The following is a 21,466-nucleotide window of genomic DNA, read 5'->3' as shown; positions in this document are numbered from 1 at the left end:
CTCAAGGAAAGTTACAATTTCAGCTATGGTCAGAGGAACTAAATCTAGGATTGGGCAGTAGGTGATTTAAATCTATCCTAAGGACTATGGTGACCATATGCTTCAGCTGAGCTGGCTCTCGTAGCAGAGAGTGATGTGGATACGGAGCTAGGTCAGGTGCAGCCACTGTCTCAGTTCCATGGAGAACACTATCTAGTAACTGGGGGTATGAAGAAGAGGTCCAGTTCCTGGGAGGGACAAGCCTGCAACATGTAACCACCTAAAGAAAGGGCTTCAGTGAAGAATTACAGCCCCGGAAGGTGACCCAGAATACCTATAAAAAAATGAGGCAGAAACCCAGTTCTTGAACTTGGTAAATATGGTGGGTTTGTGGCAGAGGGGCAGAGTTTGACAGAATGGAAAAGAGAGAAATGCTGAATTGTTCTTTCATTTGGAATAAAATACAAAAAAAAAAATGTTGCATTGTGTTTTAAAAACTCTAAACTCAAACTATTAGACAAATGAAACCCAAAGTGCCCGAAGAAGTAGTAATACAATTAAATAGTCATAAATTAAACCTAATACAGACTTCACTCTTGAAATTTCATTATGGCTTGAGAAAAATTTAGTAATTTAAAAATACAGTAATGCAGTAATTAAACATGAAATAGTATAGCTTGAAAGGGAGAAACTGAACCTTGTCAGTAAATGATCAGGTCACAAAAATTATGAATTTTGTATTGCAGCTATGCAGAAAGTTTGAAGAAAAAGAATCCTTAGGTATTTTTACTTGTCTGTCAGGAAGAATAAACTGATGGAGTGAACCATGCCAATTTAAAGGTTTAGTGAGCTGTAGCAAGAATATTATCAGTAAAAATGGCTGCATGTTATGTGGGAATGCCACCTCCTTCATATTTCTTATAAATAGCTCCAGGTCTTGCTGCCATGTGGGTCCTGCTGAATTTTTCCCCCTTTTCTCTGGTTCTCTATGGACAAATATGACATCTATTTTTCTGAAGTTTGCTGAAGAAATTTTTACTGCTGCTGCTGCTGCCCATAATATAATTTCTGAGGTTACTAGGGACCAATGTTGGGGAGACAGTAGCAGGTGCACAGAAGAGAAAAATCCCCAAATAGCATAGCTTAAACAAGATACAAGTTTATTTCTTTCTCTCATAAAAACAGTATAGGGTGGGTACAATGGCTTCCTGGCTGATAGGGACCCAGGATCCTCTGAGGTGAAGCTCTGCCATTTTAGTTGTCCTTGTCTTCAAGGTCATCTCTTTTGTTGTAGGCCATGACTAAGAGAGAATAGAGAAGGGCAAAAATATGCTTCTCCTATTCCATCAGCTTTCATTAAAGGAAGCATTTCTATTCACATTTCACTGGCTTAGGCTTAGCTACATGGCCATTCCCAACTACAAGGGAAGGTAGAAAATGCAGAACTTAATTCCAGGCAGCAGGTAGGATTTCCTACTCCTCTGCTGGTAAAAACACAAAGAATAGATATCAGAAGGCAATTAGCTATCTTTATCAAAGCCACTGGCACAAATGCTATTGAGAATTTTATTTCAATGTCCCAAAGCTTTTTATCCTAAGTCAAAACAATATTTTTAATCAAAAAATACATATTCATTACATAACACATGGAACAAACAGTGACAAAAAAGAAAACTGTTAAATTTTTTCTCTAATTGCACCTTCCGGAAGTAACACTATTGACATCTTGGTATATATCCCTTCATTATTTCATACGTATTTATGCATCTATGTATCTATTTACATAAACTAATGAATATATATATATATAGTATATTGTAAATATACAAATACTGATATGTAAATATACATTTAATTGGGCCATGTAATATTACTTTATACATTTTTTACTTATTAACATTTCCTTATATCAACAGTTATTTTGTGGAACAGAATTCAAAACTTTTTATTGGTCTATAGTATTTTATTATATCAAAAAATTATCTTGACTAATTTATTTATTTATTTTACCTTGACTAATCTAAATGATACCCAAATATCCTATAGATATATTATACCTGATGTATTTTATTTGACGATAAACATTGTATTTTTATTTGTTTGGGTCCATTTTGGATTAATTCCTTAGTATGAATTGTTAACAATAGAACTGTTTAGGCATGTGTTTTATATTTTGACAGCTTAATATTATGTATCACACTTATATATTTGTATTTAGATAACTTTTATAACTGAGAGTATTTAGTAAAACCAAATTAAAACAAAATCTAAATTATACAATACCTTATGAAACTAAAGGAGTTTACACAGGTAGTTTTTTATTTTTATTTTTTTGAAGATTTTTTTTTTTTTATTTGAGAGAGAGAGAGAGAGCACAAGCAAGGGGAGCATCAGAGGGAGAGGAAGAAGCAGGTTCTCCGCTGAGCAGGGAGCCTGATGTGGGACTCGATTCCAGGACCCTGGGATCAGGACCTCAGCCAAAGGCAGCCGCTTAACCGACTGAACCACTCAGGCGCCCAACACAGGCAGTTTTTTAAAGGCTACTTTCGAGTGTTAGTATTTATGTTTGCCTTAAAAATAACAACACAACAGAAAAAAAGATGACAACAGCAGACACTTCTAGCATCATTACCTTTCATAAGATGTAAGTGAATCATGAATTCTATCTTAATATTTCTTTTTGATGTCAGCATTGAATAAGATACTTTCTTTCTTGTGTAAGGAAATACTGACTGTGTTTATATACACCAGAAATTATCACTTATCAGTAATGCGACAAAGAGCATGGGACATTGTATATGACTGTGTAGGGGAAAACGACTTCATTGCGGGGCATTGTTCTTAGCATGTGAGAAGACATCATTTTTTCTGCCTTGTCATTAGCTTCAGATTGAGTGGGGGAATGCTAGACACAAAAATACCACATTTATAACCAATTCAAACTCTCTTAAGTCACTTGAAAGTAAGACCAAACTTCGAAAAGTCAGATATTTCAAGGTAGGCTGCTTATAATTGTCTTTGGTATATCGTATACATCTTCTTAATTAACAACTTGGAGAAAGCTAATCACCCAGGGACCCTCAGAAGAGTTTAATTGTTCATAGAAAGACCGAAGCCCTGAAGGTCTTTCTAAAAAGAGAATGCTGAATGTGTGTTTTTGGCTAGCAGGGGGTTGAAAGAATTTTTAAAGATGTGGTTGTTAATATGGACAAGGGGAGAAAAGGATCTACTCAATAATTATAATTAGAGATCTGCATTTGGGAAGAAATCTTTAAAATTTGCTTGGTATTCCCTTTGCATGATTTCATCCCAAGTGAGCAATTTAACAAATTTCATCCTTGAGAAGTTACTCATTTTTAGTGTTGGAATATACAGCATTTACTGCAAGACTCTTTTGATTTTTTTTTCAAACTTTGAAAGAATTACTTTATAGTAAAACTTCCAGTTAAGACATTTGCTTTGAAAGGCACAATGCATTTTCTTTTTCTTAAGACACTACAGAAAAAGAGTAAGGGCTATTCATTGGATGCTTATTCTGGATCAAATCCTTCATGTGTGTTGCTTCTACACAACAAATCTGCAAGGGAGGGGTCATTATTATTCTTTTATAAATGAGGAAACTGAGTTTCAGAGAGGATAAAAATTTGTGTCGTGTCTTACAGCTACCCCATGTCAGAGGTAGGGCTAGAACTTAGGACATTTAGGACAAAGGCACCAGGATGATTCCCTAAGGAAGGCATTGGCTGTTGGATGGAGAAGAGAAAATAAAAGGTACAACTGCATAGAATGACTGTTTGAAAAGTACACATGAAGATAAAAAAAACCCACAAAACTTCCAATTTTTATTTCTGTTTTTGTTTTTTATTATTTAAAACAAAAATCTGGTGAGAAGGGGAAGTTTCAGAATCAAATAGTAGTCAATACATACACTATTATGTTTGAAAAGGATGCTTAGCATCTTAAATTTCTGGAAATTGTATGGTCTTGAGCATTTATTCTGATTTGATCTATCTGTAAAATGGAAACATGTTTTGAGTTAACTGATGAAATAAGTGGCTAGTTTTCTTCTGAGGGCCTCATTATACTTTTTACAGCAGTGTCAGCTTAACACTTACTGAAGGCTCCAGATGTATCAAATGCTAGGTAGATAAGAACTTAGACAATTTAGGAAGGAATACTTTGAAAAATATGGGAATAGAAATAGCATCATATTTTCACGTAGGGCTTTTTATTCACTTGTAATGTTCAAATGCTTATTGGATATCCGTAGTGCAATGTTTAAGGAGTCTGATAATGTTTGGTTCTTGAGAGGCAATGTAGCTCAGTGCTTACAGTTTCTTGAACAAGGTTTCCTGGTTGCAAATCCTGAAATCCTGAATCAGCCATTCAGCAGTTGTATGGTTTTTATGAATAGTTTAACACACCCCCCACCCTGTGCCTCAGTTTTCATATCTTTAAAATGAAGCACATAACAGTACTTTTCTCTGAGGGTTCTTATGAGAATGAGATGTGTTAATATTTGTGAAGCATTATAATATATAGTGAGTGCTATGCAAGTTTGATACTTGTTTTAAGAAACAATGTATAAAGCTGGATACTTGGGTGAACAAGAACTTTACTCCTACCACAGAATTCTGAAAATGCAATTCAGCAATTTCTTCAATTTCTTTAGTGTCATAGAGGTGAAGTGATGAGTTTCTGTAGTGATATGATTGTGTTTAAAAGAACTCATTCAAACACAATTTTGGGGGGATTAGAAGTCTTTGAGATGATTAGAAATTGGTTTTCTATCTTAGCTTGTGGTTCTTAAAGGGGAAGTAGAGTGAGATTGAAACTCTGACCTTTAGAATATCAACAGCAAAGAATATATCCTAAATAATTCTAGAGAAAAAGAATAAGAGAATTGAAACTGCATCTACTTCTCAATGGGTAGACATTGTGCTAGAGAACAAGGAGGCCAGATTCAAAAATTCGAAGGAAAATTATTTTAATCTAGAATTCTATCCCCTGTCAAACTTTTAATCAAGTGTATAAGGAGATGCCATTTTCAGATAGTCAAAGGCTCAGAAAGCTTACCTACCATACTTCCTAAGCCTTAATTTAGAAGTTACATAAAGATGGACTAGAGTAAAATGAGGAGCAAACTAAGAAAAAACAACATACGTCTGCTGGGGAACATTTGATCTCATTCAGGAGAGTAATGAAGCACATTCCCATGATGATGGCTGGGAAGTTGGCCCTGAGGACCATTGGTTCAGAGTGAGCAAGAGGATAGAGGACCAGCAGGGAGGGAACTATGAGAAGGAATTTAAAGAAACTGGTAATGATCCTGAGAGACTGGATCTAGTAAAGGCAGATACATAAAAAAGAAGGAAAGGCAATTAGGAAAAATTTATAAAACATTCACTGCTCTTTTGGTCCAAGGGCAACTTCGTGTTTTTTTCTTTCCTATTACTTCTCTCTTGATTATGTTGTTGGCTTCTGTATGGTACATTCTTTGAAGTAAAACTCTCTGGCTCCTCACTTTTGTGTACGGGGAGTGCGGTGGGTTTGAACTGGTCACATCCTCCTTCATAAAGCCTAGAAGAGTTGCATTGCCTCCTACTTAAGCTAAGATGGGCCAAATTTGGTGTGCAGCAGTCACCAGCCACAGACAAAACTGATGGATAGTGCGTATCTTGTTAACAGGATGACAAACTGGTTAGTCTTTTGTTCAGGAAAGAACAACTTTTCTCCCTTCCTCCCTTCCTTCCTTCCTTCCTTCCTTCCTTCCTTCCTTCCTTCCTCCCTTCCTCCCTTCCTTCCTTCTTTTTTCTTTCTTTCTTGCTTTTCTTTCCTAGAGAGAGAGCGCGCGTGTGCGAGCACACGTGAGCAGTGGGGGAGGGGCAGGCTTCACACCCAGCATGGAGCCCGATGCAGGGCTCCATCCCAAGACCCTGAGATCATGACCTGAGCTGAAATCAAAAGTCTGACGCTTAACCAACTGAACCACCCAGGCGCCCCAAGAACTTTTCTTATCCACATTAGGCAACTGCTTTATTGCCAAGGGTGGAATCTGTCATCACAGTGAACTGAGACTTGGTTTAGAAACAAAGAAACACCAGATAGAAATTTAGATGTGCTTGCTCTAGGTATGCTGCTGTACCACATGCTTCCAGTACAACTTCCATTTTCATACTATGATCTTGTTAGCAGTGTGCACTATTTTAAAATTATAATTTGATTAAATTATCATTAAGCTAAAAAATTTGGACTATGTGCATCAGTGTATTTGGGCTTAAAGTATTTCTTTATAAATAAAAACTGAATCATTATGTCAAAGAACACATTCAATACAGGATGCCAAAAGTGGCACTCCACATTGAAATATCTTGAGTTCTAATGATGACTCATTCATTATCAGACAATCAGTTATATATGATCCTTTTGCAATCAGGAAGGTTCAGGAAAGATGGCTAGAGGTGCATAATCTTGGAACTTTAATTAATGTTTTCCTCATCATTTTCCCATAAGTTATTTTGTCAGGTGATAATAGCTTCTCTCAGAAACTGGCTTTAACTCTATATTTCAAACTTCTAAAGAAAAATGATATAATAATTCTTATGAATTATACCAACTCTGACCTTGAGAAGCCTATTTTAAATCTGACAGAAAAGCTTCAGGTGACTAGTTCATGAAGTATCAATTAGTTTATCCATTTTCTCCCCTTAAAGGATTTGGATTACTTCTTGGTGCAGCCTTATAATTAATTTGTAATTATTTTTAAAGAATTGAGGAGAGAGTAATGTTCCAAATCTAAGTTAAAATGAGTAAGAGATATCTTCTCTGAGAGAAAAAACTCTACTATACTACCTGATAGTATCAGACATTCATTACTAATCAGTTATATTTCTCTCATTACTAGAGAAACCTGACTGCTGACAGAAATAATGATAATCATATTTACTAAATGATTGTTCATTAACAAAAGCAACAGTAATAAAAAACAAATAAACACCGTATAGAAATTGAAAGCACGTAAGAAAAACATGCTGTTAACCTTGTCCAACAGAAAATCAATAGCAGTGATATATTTAGGTCAGTGGTCTGGCAGTGTAAAGGATGGGGGATAACATTTAGTCCTCATTTAGCCAGGGACAGAAAGAGTAAATCGTTGCGTATATTTCTATATTTCTTTTTAGAAACTTGATTTTTTTTTTTTTAAATGAGAGAGGAGTTTTCCTATTCGAATGGCAAATCTGCCCCATGTATAGCAGGCAGTGTTTTTCTGCCTTCTTAAAATAACCTTCGCAAATGCAATTAATGTGACAGAGACCCAATTAGAGGCAAATTAAGTGAAGTGAAGGTCAGAATGTAGAGGACCTATGATACATGGTTGATGAGATAATAACAAAGATTTGGAGGGATGACATGGCTTTTATAAGCATCAATTTGGAGTTTTCTCACTTAGAGAAGAATAGATGCATGATAAACTGTAAGTAGGACTGACATCACCCACATTTATCGAATTTACCATTTATCTGGCCCTGCCATATTCTCACTTTGGTAGTAGCTCCATTAAATTACATTTTAAGAATCAGGTGGTCACTGTTTTCTGATGTAAGTCCAAGTAATTTATACTCTGAAACCTATCAGATTGCCATCAATTGAAACTTGGCTTTATATATACCTAGAATCAGCAGTGTAATATCTAAAATATTACATCAATCAGCTTATGTCCTAAAATTGTTACTATTACATACTAAAATTTCTCTAAAGTAAAGCAGTGATGTTTTATAGCAATTCACATTTTTTCCTTTTTGTCAAAATGTTAAGATGTTAGTACTAGACGTGATTTTAAAAATCCAATCTTCTAAATATTTCATATTTCATGAGATTATATTTCACAAGGTTAGAACTTTAGGAATAGAATAGCTGTTTAATTTTTGCAATTATATTTTCTTCTTTCTGTAATTTACTAGTCTTTTTTTTCTCTTGTTTTGCTTTCAGTAGAGCTTTTTTATCCTCATTGCATCAGATACTGTTGGCTTCCTATCTGGCATCCAAATTCCCTCTTTCTTCCTGACAACTAAATGCTGATTTCCCCAAACATTAGAGAAAGGCACCCTATCTCCAGGCCATATGTAACCCTAATTAATTTAGTGATGGTTATCCTACCTCCTTGCCATTGGTTGACCTAAGAATGGGCATAAGATCTAGTTTGGGCTGATGAGGTAAGAAGGGATGTCTTGTCAGAGCTTTCTAGGAAAAATCTTACGGGATTCCGAAAACATGCCCAGAGAAGTAATAAAGCACACTCATATGATGACAGCTATGCAGTAGGTCCAGAAAGCGATTGGTTTAAATTTGAGTAAACCATGGAGGTCCAAAGAGGGATACTAAGAATGGTTTGAAAGAATTTGGTAATGTCCTTGAAAGATTAGTTGTATTAAGTCAAACAATAAAAGAAAAAAAGGTAATTAGAAAGTACTTGAAAAATGTATTCTGTGTCTAATGAGCTCAAAGGCATCACTAGACATCTCTTTTGAATCACTTCCTTCTTGATTATACCGTCAACTTTTATGTCACCCATTCACTGAAATAAACCTCTCTAGCTCCTCACATTTTTTCCCTTTTTTTTAAATTTTTAAATATTTTATTCACTTATTTGACAGAGAGAGACAGTGAGAGAGGGAACGCAAGCAGGGGGAATGGGAGAGGGAGAGGCAGGCCTCCCGCTGAGTAGGGAGCCCAACGTGAAACTCGATCCCAGGACCCCGGGATCATGACCTGACCCAAAGACAGACGCTTAAAAAACTGAGCCACCCAGGCGCCCTAGCTCCTATCCATTTCTAACTGTTCTTTATACTCTTCTAAGAAGTGATTTGTTTTTCTCTTCTTGGATATGGTCTGGCCGTAAGTTCAGGAGCTGCTTTGACTATCTGGGTAGTTTCCTGAAGCCTAAGTCAATGTGGGGAAGAGAGCAATGGCAAGAGAATCACAGGGAGGCCCAGGAGAGCTCTGTGCCCTGCCCTGGGCCTGCGTTAGGTTTATTGTTACGTGAAGTAAACAGTCATCTTACCATTTATTCCAATTTGAGTCTGGGCTTCTTGTTAATTGTGGCTAAAGGATCCACTCACAAAAGCAAACCCTCATGGAATTTTACAAGCTATGTTAATATGCTATGTGGATGGGAGAATTAAAGTCATAAAGACAATCGTGTAGGTATCTCACATACCCATCTCCTTTATTCCAGTTTCTCGAAGTCTTTAGGCTAATTGGAAATAGGGGTCCTCTCTTTTCAACAGCTTTTTCTGAGCCCCTCCCATCAAGATAGATATACTTGTTTTATGTCACATCTTCTTAGGGCTTAGTTCTTGGATCTCTTGATTTTATAGTCCACCTCTGCTCTCTAGATGATTCCATGTTTTAAGTACCAACTATACACTAACACTTTCTAATCTACTGCTCCAACATGGACCTCTCCCCTGAACCGTAGACTCCTATCTCCTTGAATCAACTGATTTCTTGACATCTCTACGTGGGTTTCTAATAGACAGCTGAAGTTTAGGAAGTCCAAAAACCAAACTCTGACTCCTTGAACCCTCAAAGAAATTTGTTCTGCCATAATCTTCTTGCTTAATGCCAGCTCTTTCCTTCAGTCTAAAAACCTGTAAGCCATCTCTATTTTCCCCAGACCCTACACCCGATCCATCAACATATCCTGTTGCCTGTATCTTCAAAATATACCTATAACCAGATCCCTTCTAACGGCTGTGTACCACCGCTCTTGAGCCTGCTCAGACTCTCTCTGAAAGTGCAGACTGGCCCCACTCTCCATTCTGCTCTCTATTACCCTTCCCTTCTAATGCATCCTAACCTTGTAGCATTCCTTGGGGCTTGAAAATGCAGGAAGGTTTCCATCTCCTGGGCATTTCGTATACTCTTTCCTTTGCCTATAGCTCTCTCTCTACCATCACCATAGCCACCCTCTTGCTCCATAACTTCCTTGAGGATTTTGCTCAAATGTCAACGAATAGTGAGGCATTCCCTGACTCTCTTTTTGACATTACATTTTCTCTTTTGTCCTCAGACTCTTTTTGTGTCTGTGTGATTTCAGTTCTAAACACTTATCACTGTCTGGCATACTATGTATTTTATAGATGTATTGCTTTATCATGTTTCCCCCTTTATAATTTCCATGACGGTAGGGATTTTGTCTGTTTTATTACTGTCTCTCCATTGACACATGATAGGTACATAATAAATATGTGTTTAATTAATGAAATAACCCCTGTCTCTAGGAAATAACTAACCTGATGAGTGAGTTTTGCTAGTAGGTGCCAATGGTAGCATACTAAGATTTTAATCTAAGAGATATGCTGTAATATGCCTAAATATTTCATTTAAAAATAGGCTCTTGAAGTCAGTATTTTAACAAAAAACAATGATTTTAATAGTGTATATTTCAGTAGTTATGAGAAAATGAGCCTTGCCCTAAACTTTTGTATCTGATAGCATTCTTTCTGTTGTAAGTAATAAAAACCCAATTCAAATTAAATAATAAAAACGTCTGAGCTCACTTAACAGAATATCTAGGTATAGGGTTTTGGTCAGGGTTCTTATAATCTTGGCTTCATTTCTGTTTCCCAGGGATCTCTTGTTTCAACCTTCCTCTGTACATTGACTTCTTCCTCAGGCTGGTAAAATGTCTGTAGACGTTGTGGCTTCATATCCATGCATAGCAGTGTTCAGAAAAAGGGAGGGGAGATTGTTTTAGAAAAATTCTTTGAGGAGTCAGAAGGAATTTTCCTAGCAGTTCCCAGAAAACCACTCCTCAGGTACCACTTGTTCAATGAAAGTCACATGCCTATCCCTGAATAAATTATTGGCAAGAGATTTGGGATTATCAATAGCTATTAAGCCTACACCACAGAGCTGGGAGGAGAGGAGGCTTCTCCTGAGGCACATGGGATTTCTGGGAAAAGTGGAGGGCTTAAGAGCTCCAGGTAATTTTGATTCTATGAAGAAGGAGGAAGTAGGGAGGCAACCAAATGTAAGCTATACCTTTTATATCTTACGGACCAATTATTACCATTTTTCCAGCTTTAGGAATAAGTTTATGATCTTCAAGATAGTAGCTATAAAGTGTTCTCATCTTTAGACTTCCTCTGAAATTATCTAAATTGCTGCTGACTATGTGGGTGAAGAATTTAATTATTTTTCCCCTAAATGAACTCAATGTCACCTAGAGGGGGAAAAAAAAAACCTTAATTTTTATTTTTTCAAACTTTGAATTATGTGGCTAGTGGTATATGAAGTGTGAAATGAATTCATTAGCTCTGAAAATTATCCTTGCATTATCGTATATGTTATTGATATGTTTTAGTTTTATTGTAATGATAAGTGCATTTAAGGTTCTGAAATGAAAATGAAATAAATATATCCCTCTCTCATCCTGAAAATTATGTTATGTATTCTTTTTTGAAAGAGTATATTGAAAATATGCATTAAGATCAGTTTAAGGACTATTGAAATAAAATAACACAAATCTTTCATTTGCATCTTAAAATGTAAGACATAAAAAGAATTCTTAGAGAATTTAAGAGCATGTGATTTGGGGTCTCACTGTAAATCCAAAACCAGATCCAGGTTTCATGGGAATTTTCCAGGTATTTATAAATCAATTAAAGTCTCATAGGCTTCTATTCAGCATTATTTATGTCTGCACATAAATTTAACAAGGTGTTTTCTTCTTCGTTTCGCACAGCAAGCCCCAGAAGATTGGTCTGTGGGGAAAGAATTCTACCTGACCACATTGTCTCTGGCTAAAGCTGTGACAAAATCATTGCCACACCAGGCACTGGGGTCATCAGAATTAAAATTGCAAGGCATTCAGACTGTAAGAGGGTGGAAGATGGTCAAAATAGAGCAGAGGCATTCTCTCTGGGACTGTCTCTGGAAGAGGGATTTGCATACCCCACAAATCCTATATTCAGTTTATTGGTGAGCTATCCTCCTTGGTGCTATTTAGATTTCTCTACAAAGAATCAAGTCTTTACAGAAGGGAAGCAGAGATTAGCTGTTTTTAGTCCACTAGAAGATTCCTTTGTGAGATTTCTGTCTGTAAAATCTGAGAATGAGCCTCTTGCCGTTTTTTTCTTTGTTCTTTTTTTTCTTTTCTCCTCATCCTCCTTCCTCCTATCCTTCTTCTTTTCCTTCCTCCTCCTTCTACCTCTTCCCCTTTCTCCTCCCCTTCCTCTTCCTTCTCTTCTCCTCCTCCTCCTTCTTCTCCTCCTATCTCTTTCCTTCTTCTTCTCCTCTTTCTCTTCCTCCTTTTTTTTTTTTTCCTGATCCTGCTTTAAAATATTAGATAGACCAACGTGGACTGATAAGGATTCTTCCATTCAACAGAAGAAGAGTTACTTCCAGTCTAAAACTCATTCTTGAGATGAGCCCGCTCAAGCTCAACTCTCAGGTTTATTATAAGAGACAGAAAGACCTGCAATCTAAACAGAGAGCTCCTAAAATCATGTTTTTATATTAAAAGGAGCATTGTTTTGGAAATAGTCTCAGAAAATAGATTTCATTTGCCCTATTAAGACCACCTGTTGTGTCTCCTAAGAATTCTTATAGAGAGATTTTGGAAGATTCGTGTAGAATTAATTGTGGAAGTTAAATTTTTTAAGAAAGTCATCGCCTGTATCGTGTGGTATAGGGGGTTGTTTACGTGGGCTACTAGGTAGTCATTCCATAATGCTTTGTTGGAAGAAGTGACTGAATTAAACATTATGGGTAGACTGACTGGTATGAGGTATAAGAGAGCATCATTCCAATAATTCAACTAAGTTGATGCAAGAAGTGGACTTGCTGTTACTATTCAAGAGAACTTTGGCCTGTGGCACCACTGGATTGTTTAAATACCAGGAAATTATTTTGTGAGTCAGTGGAGGATCTTTGTAGGAACAAATGCAGGGAAAATCCTGGCCTGATTAGGTACAGTTTATCTGCACAAAGGATGGCCGAACACTACATATTCTCCTTTATGAAAGCAAATTAAAAGGATATATATACACCTCACAAACAGATCAATTGATAGCATAAAAATATTTTAAGGTTTGCCAGTCTTGAGTCTGCTGACCTTTTTATCCTTGTCTTGGCTAGAACATATTTTGATACTAATTAATTGCAAAGAGACTGATATTTTAAGATATTTAGAGACAGAAACAATTAGAAGAGTCTTACAAATCTTAGAGTTCTTATTAAATGTACTATCCCCTCCACCCAATAATGTAGATTTAATCTATAATACTTCTAGACTTCCTTATGTCTAATATGGGCTCCAGAGCTGGCATTGCTTTTTGGTGGATTAAAAGGGAAATGGTAGAAAAGTTTTGCCCATACCCTAGAGCAAACCCCTGGGAAGAATAGTGAGATACTTTTAAAATAAAAGATGGAGGAGATTCCCCAAGGCAGGACTGTGGATCAGTAAGGAAATGTCTTTCTGTCTTGCATTTATCTTATTTGAAATACAAAAAGAAAAATCATTTCCTAATATGTTTATATGAATTGTATCTCAAAAGACCAAGCCAGTACAATTCCTAAATAAAACATAGTTTAAGTAGGTGATATGTGTATGATACTCAATATTTCCCAATGTAAACAGTTACTTAAGTCTGCATAATCTATTAATTTCATTTGTTCCTGTGGTAACAAGAAAAGTCAAATAAAATAACAATAGGCAATAGACTAATTGGAAAAAGATAAAGAGGATAAGAAAAATTATTATGATTTATGAGATTAAACATGAAATAAAAGTAGTAGAGGGGTCATATAATTAAATAACAAAACTTACATAAGAGCAAGATGGTTAGGCACTAGGATATAACTTATGAAGGTAGAGATTATATTCCTTTAGTTTATCATTACATCCCTGGCAGTTAAATAAATATTTATAAAAGGAATAAATAATTGATATTAGAGAATAAAATCCAAATGAGTTAAAAGGAAAATAGTTAATGTAGTGTCTTTATATAAATGGACCTCAACTTATTTTTATTATCACGCTCCACCCCCAGCCAAGGAACCTCCACTCTCCATGAAATTTTAAAACCACAGATACACTGTATATCTGTTGACGTGCTGTGACCCTTTGCAGAGCCATAAACCACTGTGATAGCTAAGTTGTTTGCTTGTTTGTTTGTTTGTTTTTTACCTCCCCAAACCAATTTTTGCCCCCTTAGTGGAGATTAAAATTTCATTAAAATTCCATTGCTTTAAAAACACTTTTTATGGAAAAAAGTGTTCTATTGTGAACATGGCTTGAAAGTCGGATTAGGCTTGAATCTAAGCTCCTGAGCATATGGGGAAGTTACTCAACCTTTGTCAATCCCAGGATAATAATATCTACCATGGAAGTTTATTGTTAATGTAAAAATGCCTTCCACTCTGGCATATGAATTGACACTGCATAAATCATAGCTCTCTTACACACAGTGGTGTTTTCAAGAAAGTGGTGAAAATGTTTAGCAGATATGCCAGTGGTCTTCTCTAAAGGATGGTACTTCCCTGAGAAGACCTCTAAAGTGTACATTTTAATACCCACGAGCTGAAGAGCTAAAACAAAACCTTGGATCCTGCCTTTTGTCTTTTCCCTGACCTTAGTCTCAGTCTAAATTGATGAAGGATATGGGTCCAAAGTGAAACATCTGTAAAACCCCTTTCTTTCAAGAATGAACTGAAGCCTAATATGTAAAACAGATTAGAGCTCAGTGACTGTGACTGAACCTGGTGGAAGGGTCCCACTTACAACTGCAGATGGTGAAGATAGCCCTAAAGACACTTCTCTAGAATCCCTAGGGCTCTATGAACCAACTGGAAAACTATTACATTATGTGATCCTTTCTCGTCTTAAAGTTTAAAGACACTGATTCATGTATAGTTTGTATGTTGGGTTGAATTTCTAGTTGCTTCCTCGTTCCTATTTTTTAACATGGTTGATATATTTAGAGACAAATGAGAAATCAAAGTAGTTGGCTTACTTGAAGTTAACCTATTGGATTTTTTTGGTCATGGATTAAATTAAAAACTTTATAAGGGAAACTAGCTCAGTTATAGGCAATGACTTTACTTTATCCTGTTGCTTGCTAAGAAGGAGTTTCAGTAGATTACAACCTAGCTGCCTTTACAAATACTGAATTCAACGGTTTAGGAAAGCGTTGGCTCTAAGTCAGGAAAGATTATTTCAGTAATATTTTTTCTCTCTCTCTGTAATAAAAAATGGGAAAATTCCTTGATTAATTTTTCCCTTCTCACGTGGATAGCCACAACAAATCATATGATGTGAAGAAGGGTGAAAATTGTAAGACAATGTAGGTAGAATAGATATTGACATTGAAGCTGCTGGTGATGGGATAGACATGTACCGTTATGAAATGCTCTTGCTGGTACTATTTGCATCTTTCACTATGTGTTCTGTGTATGTTTTGTATAGATTTGTTAGTGAAACTACTGCATAATAAACATTATATAGGAAAGCACTTTAGTCATGATTTATGGTGGAAAACAATCTTTTCAACTAGTGAAAAATTATGCCAAGGTCTTCATTAAAAATAATGTAATAAGTGAAAGGCTTCACAAATGAGTTTTCTTTTTGTTTCAAAGTATTATTCATTCCAAGGCTTTCCATGAATCTTTTAGGAAACTAATTCTAATATTAGTTGACTGGGTTTTCACAGGAGTGGCAAATAGCAGTAAGGAATTTTATATAGACATATAATTACTTTAGTGATTTATAAAAATGTCATAGATAATAGACACATGGCTAAATACAGAACATTTTGAATAATTAATAGTGCATGAGTAATGCTCTCAGATGTATAGACATTACAAAGATGAAGAGAGCTTGTTGAAACATTTTCATTAGTATAAACAAGTCTCTTTCTCGCCCACAGATGTGCTAAGTATAAGCATGAGCCAATGCATCGCTGTCTTTCTTGAAGCAAAATTTGTTTTTGGTAAGTGACAATTTCTATCCAGTTTCTAACTTGTGAAATAAAATTTCTTGAATTCTGCACATTTTTCCTTTTCTGCTCAGAGTCTATGTATATCTCTTAGGTTTGTGGAGGCCTTTATAATCTGAAAAGCACAAAAATGTGTTTGTTTTAACATTACCAGGATTAAGAATTATTACCATTATTCTGAAATGATATACTTCCTTTCACAAGAACTGTAATAACAAGACATGCCACTTGACTTCTAGGGAAATCAACATTCTTCCTTGGACATCAAGGGTAGAAGGATAAACTGGCAAAAACATTTCTACCTTCTCTTTGTTCACTCTCCCTTGAATAGAAAGTGTGTTTTTTGTTTTTCTGTTTTTTCAAGATGTTGAAGAGAAAGTTTCTTTTTTCTAGCTAACAGCTTTTTGCAAATCAATGTGCCATTAGAAATCTAGCAATTTGACATTCGGTAGACTAACCAATAAAATAATTTAAAATTAACATTGGCATCTTGACTTTCTTCTGGGCTGTCTCTTCATAAAGGCTCAGCACTTTGTACATTTTAAATAGTAGATTTTAAATAAATATGTTAATGGTGAAAGAGAGAATCCAGATCTAGGTAACAATGATGCTATGTCTCCAAATAGGCTGGAAGTAAACTGAAACAGATGTTCTTGGAGTGGAAGAGGGAGCTGCTAATTACTATTCATAAGCATATGGCATATGATCAGTTTGTAAAATACTTTTCCAATATTGCATGTGACATTGTAAATCCAGATTCCTGAATAAGAATGGGGAATATAGAAATGGTTAGATTTTTACAAGAAGCTTTTCCAAGAAAATATGAAAAAATTCAAGAAAAGTGTAAATGTCCACATATCCTTGAATGAAGGCACAAGTTCCATATTAGAGGATACTTTAGGTTGATGACTTTAAATCTGGAAGGAAGATAAAAGTGGGGGAAAAGATACCTTTCCCCAGGTGTTCTTGCTTTTTTCACATTGGTCATTCAGGATATTCGATGTAAATTGTCCAAGTTTATTTTTTATTGAATTTGGGATCTATAGGGGTAGGAAGTCCAGCCCCTTAAGGACACTAACACAAGAAGATCTGGGAAATCACCAGTTTCCTACATGGAACTGGGTTGCTGTGGCAGTAGTTTGGGTACAGGCCAAGAATGGATACCTGCAGGAGACAAAAACAGCTACTGTCTGGTGAGCTGGGATAGGATGACCCTGAGAGGGCAGAGGGAACAACATATGGACACAGTGCAACATAACTCAAAACAAAGTAAAACAGGGAAATAATAGCTTCTAACAGAAAAACAAGATGTGTGCCTCTAACACAAGCCAAGCGGCTTTTGGAGACTTTGAGTTCATCCAGAATAAAGAACCACATTCTTGATAAACCTCATCTTGAAAACTAGCTGTAGATAAATTAGTACATAGTAGATCCAGAGCAAGTAAAATTATGGAATTTGGTGACTTTATCCTGTGTACCATCTGACAATCTTAGGGAAGTTCCTTTCTGGAGTCTTTGATGAGATTCATGTCAACTAATATAAAGAGTAAACTAACAGCACGTTGGATCTATTGTTGAACTAGTGCAGGCAGGTGATTCATGGATAGAATCATCAGCCTGGGAGTCACACACTTGGGCTCAAGTTGTATTTCCTCCATTTACCTTGTAGGTAGGCTTGAGATGACCATGTTATCATGACCATCATCATTGTTGCTCCCATGAGTTGAAAACTTAGGTTTGTCAGTCTCTGCTCTAACACTTGAAACATATTATCTCATTTAATTCTTGGGTGATTTATGGGGTAGTTACTGTTATGTAAATGAAGAAACTGAGATCAGAGAGATTCAATACTTGCTCCACTTTATTTATCTACTAAGCAAAGGAGCCAACATTTAATCCTGGGACTTTAAAATTATTGTATTAATCACTGTACTGTACTGTCACACTGTTGACTTCTATGAGTTACAGTTTGTCTCTTAAACTAGGAAATTGAGCTAGACTATCTCTAAACAGCTTCTCTCAAATCCTAATTCTGATCCTTAAATTTCATCCAGCTCTCCCTTTACTACCCCACAACAACCCTTAGGATATCTCAACTCTGGAAATGGCCATCTTCCCTCCTTGCTATTCTTTTTATAGGAGATATTTTTATTTCTTTGATATTCTTTTTTAGTGGCCACTTATGTAGGGCTCATTGTAACCCATGTGACCACCTGCCCACCTCTAAGGAGGTCACAACGAGATTAGAAGATTTAAATGGTATTAACACAGATCCTGGGAACAAGTTGGGGTCCTTGGAAGCTGTTAAAGCTAACCCAGTGAGTCCCCCCAGAGGTCCAGACTAGGGAGGTGCATGTGACCTGCCCTTGCTTGATTTGCAGCCAGGAGAAGGTGGAGCAGTGATTGATGATGATATTTGTCATGAAATAATACATTGAGAGAGCAAGTTATTCAGGTACAATGAGCTGAAGTCAAGGAAAGAATTATATGTTAAAGTAGTAAATTTATAGATATCAGAAAAAAATATTCAGAAAAATCTAGACTATGAAATTGGTTTTACAATTTTACCAGTTCAGAGTAGCTGCTTTTACAGCATTAATTTCTTGAATATTAGTTTGACTCAATGTCATTTTTACTGTGTAGACTTTACTTGGGGAGTCTGGACAGTGTCATTTGCATAGTTAATATGTGGTTATACTAAGAAATGATGGCTTGGGAAATCTCTTAAGTGTGTTTCAAATTACCAACTGTCCTTAAAACATATGGTATTATGTAATTTCACGATATTAGAACTTGAAAAATACAGATGCAATAGTCAATAAAATTTGCCTGGGAATAATGAACACAAATAATTGTAAAATAAGGTTTCTTAATTATTACATTAGACTCCAAATTGAAGATTAATTTCACCAGTGATTTATAATGGTCTATACTAGTCAAATAAAATTAGATGAGAAGTGATACCAGATACTCCAGTTTATAATATACAGTGCCATTTGATAGAAAGTTCTGTGGTGATATAAATGTTCTATGTCCACTGGCCATATGTGGCTATTGAGCACCTGATTTGTGGTTAGTGTGTTTAGAAACTGAATTTTAAATTTAATTTTAATTGATTTAAATTTAAGTAGCCACATTTAAGTAACCTACTGGTTACTGTATTGTACAGCACAGAGTTAGAAAGAAGCTCATCCTAAATATTTCTGAATTATGCTTTGGCTTCAAGCTGAGACAACAATTCATTATTTTATTACAGAGATTACTCCATGGATAATATGAAAAAAAATCCTTAAAACAAACAAACAAAAAGGAAACATAAAACCTTTCTGTGTCCAGGACTTAATTGCCTCATGCTAAAATAGTGAGTCTATTTATTCACCTTCAAGTTGGTCTTGGAAAGTCCATCTGTTCTCTGGATAAAGCATGTGGTTAAAATAGTTAACAGAACATTTCATACTTCAACTACTTGTGTTATGTCAAACTCAGAACATTTTTTGAAAAATTATAATTTATTTTGAGAGAGGTACAGTAATATTCTTGAAAATATTAGATATTTTAAAAAGTAACTCAGGCACTGTGGCTTCTGTGGCAAAGTTCTCAACCATTAGCCTATAGTACTTTTCATTTCATTGTAGTCTGACTATTCTTTTCCACCTTCTTTTCCCTCCACCTCCCCCAGTCTTGATTTCTTCAGGTAGAGGATGAAGGCAATATGGCTAAATATTCCTATTCTTGCACTGACTATTTACCAGGTAGGTGACCTTGAAGATGCCCATTTCTACCTTCTTCTTCCCCTTCCCCTCCTTCTCCCCCTGCCCTTTCTTCTTCTTCCCCTCCCCTCCCCCTTTTTTCTTCCCCCTTCCCCTCCTCCTCCTCTCCCTTCCCCTCCTCCTCCTCCTCCTCCTCCTCCTCCTCCTCCTCCTCCTCCTCTTCTTCTTCTTCTCCTTCTTCTTCTTTTGCATAGGACAGTTAGGACGTACTGAAATCTATCCCTGATGCCAGGATGCTTAAGAGAATGTAATTGGGGCGGTTCTGTCTACACTGTTGCAAGATAAGGATATCACTATGTCTCCCCGAGGTGAATTTACCTGAGCTGCTGTCTAAGAGGTAGGTACAAAAGCTTCAGTCAGTGAAGCTGAGATAGTTTTTGACCATGTTTACTGCACAGGTTCCATAGGCCAGAAAAAGCGCAGAACTATGATTCTGCATAATGATAACCTGCCTATCATGTTAGGGAAGCTTCTGGAAAATTCCACAGAGTTCACAGTCACCAGCAGCCCAAGACTGAAGATTTACTCAGTGAACCATTTTACACGCCTTGTTCTGGTCAGATATCATCCACTTCTCATTCTATTCAAAGGAAAGTCATGTTCATAGTAGCCTGATCTCACAGGCAGTCTTAGTTGAATGACAGGTTAGAAGATACATTCTCCCTCTGTTATTTCTTAAAAACAATTGGATTTTTTTTTTTAAAGATTTTATTTATTTATTTGACAGAGAGAGAGACAGCCAGCGAGAGAGGGAACACAAGCAGGGGGAGTGGGAGAGGAAGAAGCAGGCTCATAGCGGAGGAGCCTGATGTGGGACTCGATCCCGGAACGCCGGGATCACGCCCTGAGCCGAAGGCAGGCTCTTAACCGCTGTGCCACCCAGGCGCCCCAACAATTGGATTTTTTAAAAAAATATTATATTAAAGTGATTCTAGGACAAAATTTTAATTGCATATTTATTAGAATGCACAATTTAGAGTAAGGTATGTTAGGCAACATTTTCATGAATGGTTTAGAGTTCCTGAATGCTTGGGATTCTGGAGGCATTGGGAATTGGTTCATGTGTGCATGTGTTCATAGCATTTGTGATATGTCTCTTGTCATTTCTTGTCACTAATGCATCTAGAACAACAACCTTGGGATATTCAGGAACATCTTTATCATTTTACTGCTCTATTTATGTTACCGTTCCACTAGAATGTGACCCTTGTATAGGCAGAAGCTTCATCTTATTCTTGACGCTTTCCTAGGAGCAGGCATGTCATCTGTCACAAAGGTTTGACCGAATGACTGAAAGGATAGTAGGAGGATTGAGCAGAATATCACCAATATTCTGATATTTATAGGAATTTTCGGAGGGGATAACTGGGAACTATACAAAGGTGAAAGTCCACGAAAATAGTTATTTGGAGCATTTGTGGAGGAGTATATTTACATGGGGACCATTATACTATTTAAAGAGATGAACCTAATGCCCCCCAATGCCTCCTCTGCTTTCATTGTTTTGTTTAAATGACCAGGGTTTTTATTTTGTGTTGTTCTGTTTTTTTGTTTTTTGCATCTTGTACCAGTCTTTATAATGCCAAATCTGTCATAAAAATAAAAATGTGTGCATGATCATTGTAATGATAATCTATAGATCCTAGTGGATGGTCTTTTGGACGGTAGACATTCTGACTTTCTGCCAAAATCCCAGCCTGGCTTCTTCCTTTCCAA

The 21,466-nt window shown here is 36.3% G+C and overlaps 1 long non-coding RNA gene across 1 annotated transcript; it reads left to right on the top strand.

Moving 5' to 3' along the window:
* The first annotated feature begins 15,909 nt into the window (after positions 1-15,909).
* On the top strand, positions 15,910-20,069 carry LOC121103227. Its single transcript, XR_005835363.1, has 3 exons — positions 15,910-15,974; positions 19,660-19,732; positions 19,945-20,069. It is a non-coding gene; the product is annotated as an uncharacterized LOC121103227 (long non-coding RNA).
* Positions 20,070-21,466: the final 1,397 nt, after the last annotated feature.

The sequence above is a fragment of the Ursus maritimus genome, unplaced genomic scaffold (assembly GCF_017311325.1).
Source record: "Ursus maritimus isolate PB19 unplaced genomic scaffold, ASM1731132v1 scaffold_18, whole genome shotgun sequence".
Taxonomy (NCBI): domain Eukaryota; kingdom Metazoa; phylum Chordata; class Mammalia; order Carnivora; family Ursidae; genus Ursus; species Ursus maritimus.
This window is presented reverse-complemented; position numbering and strand designations above follow the sequence as displayed.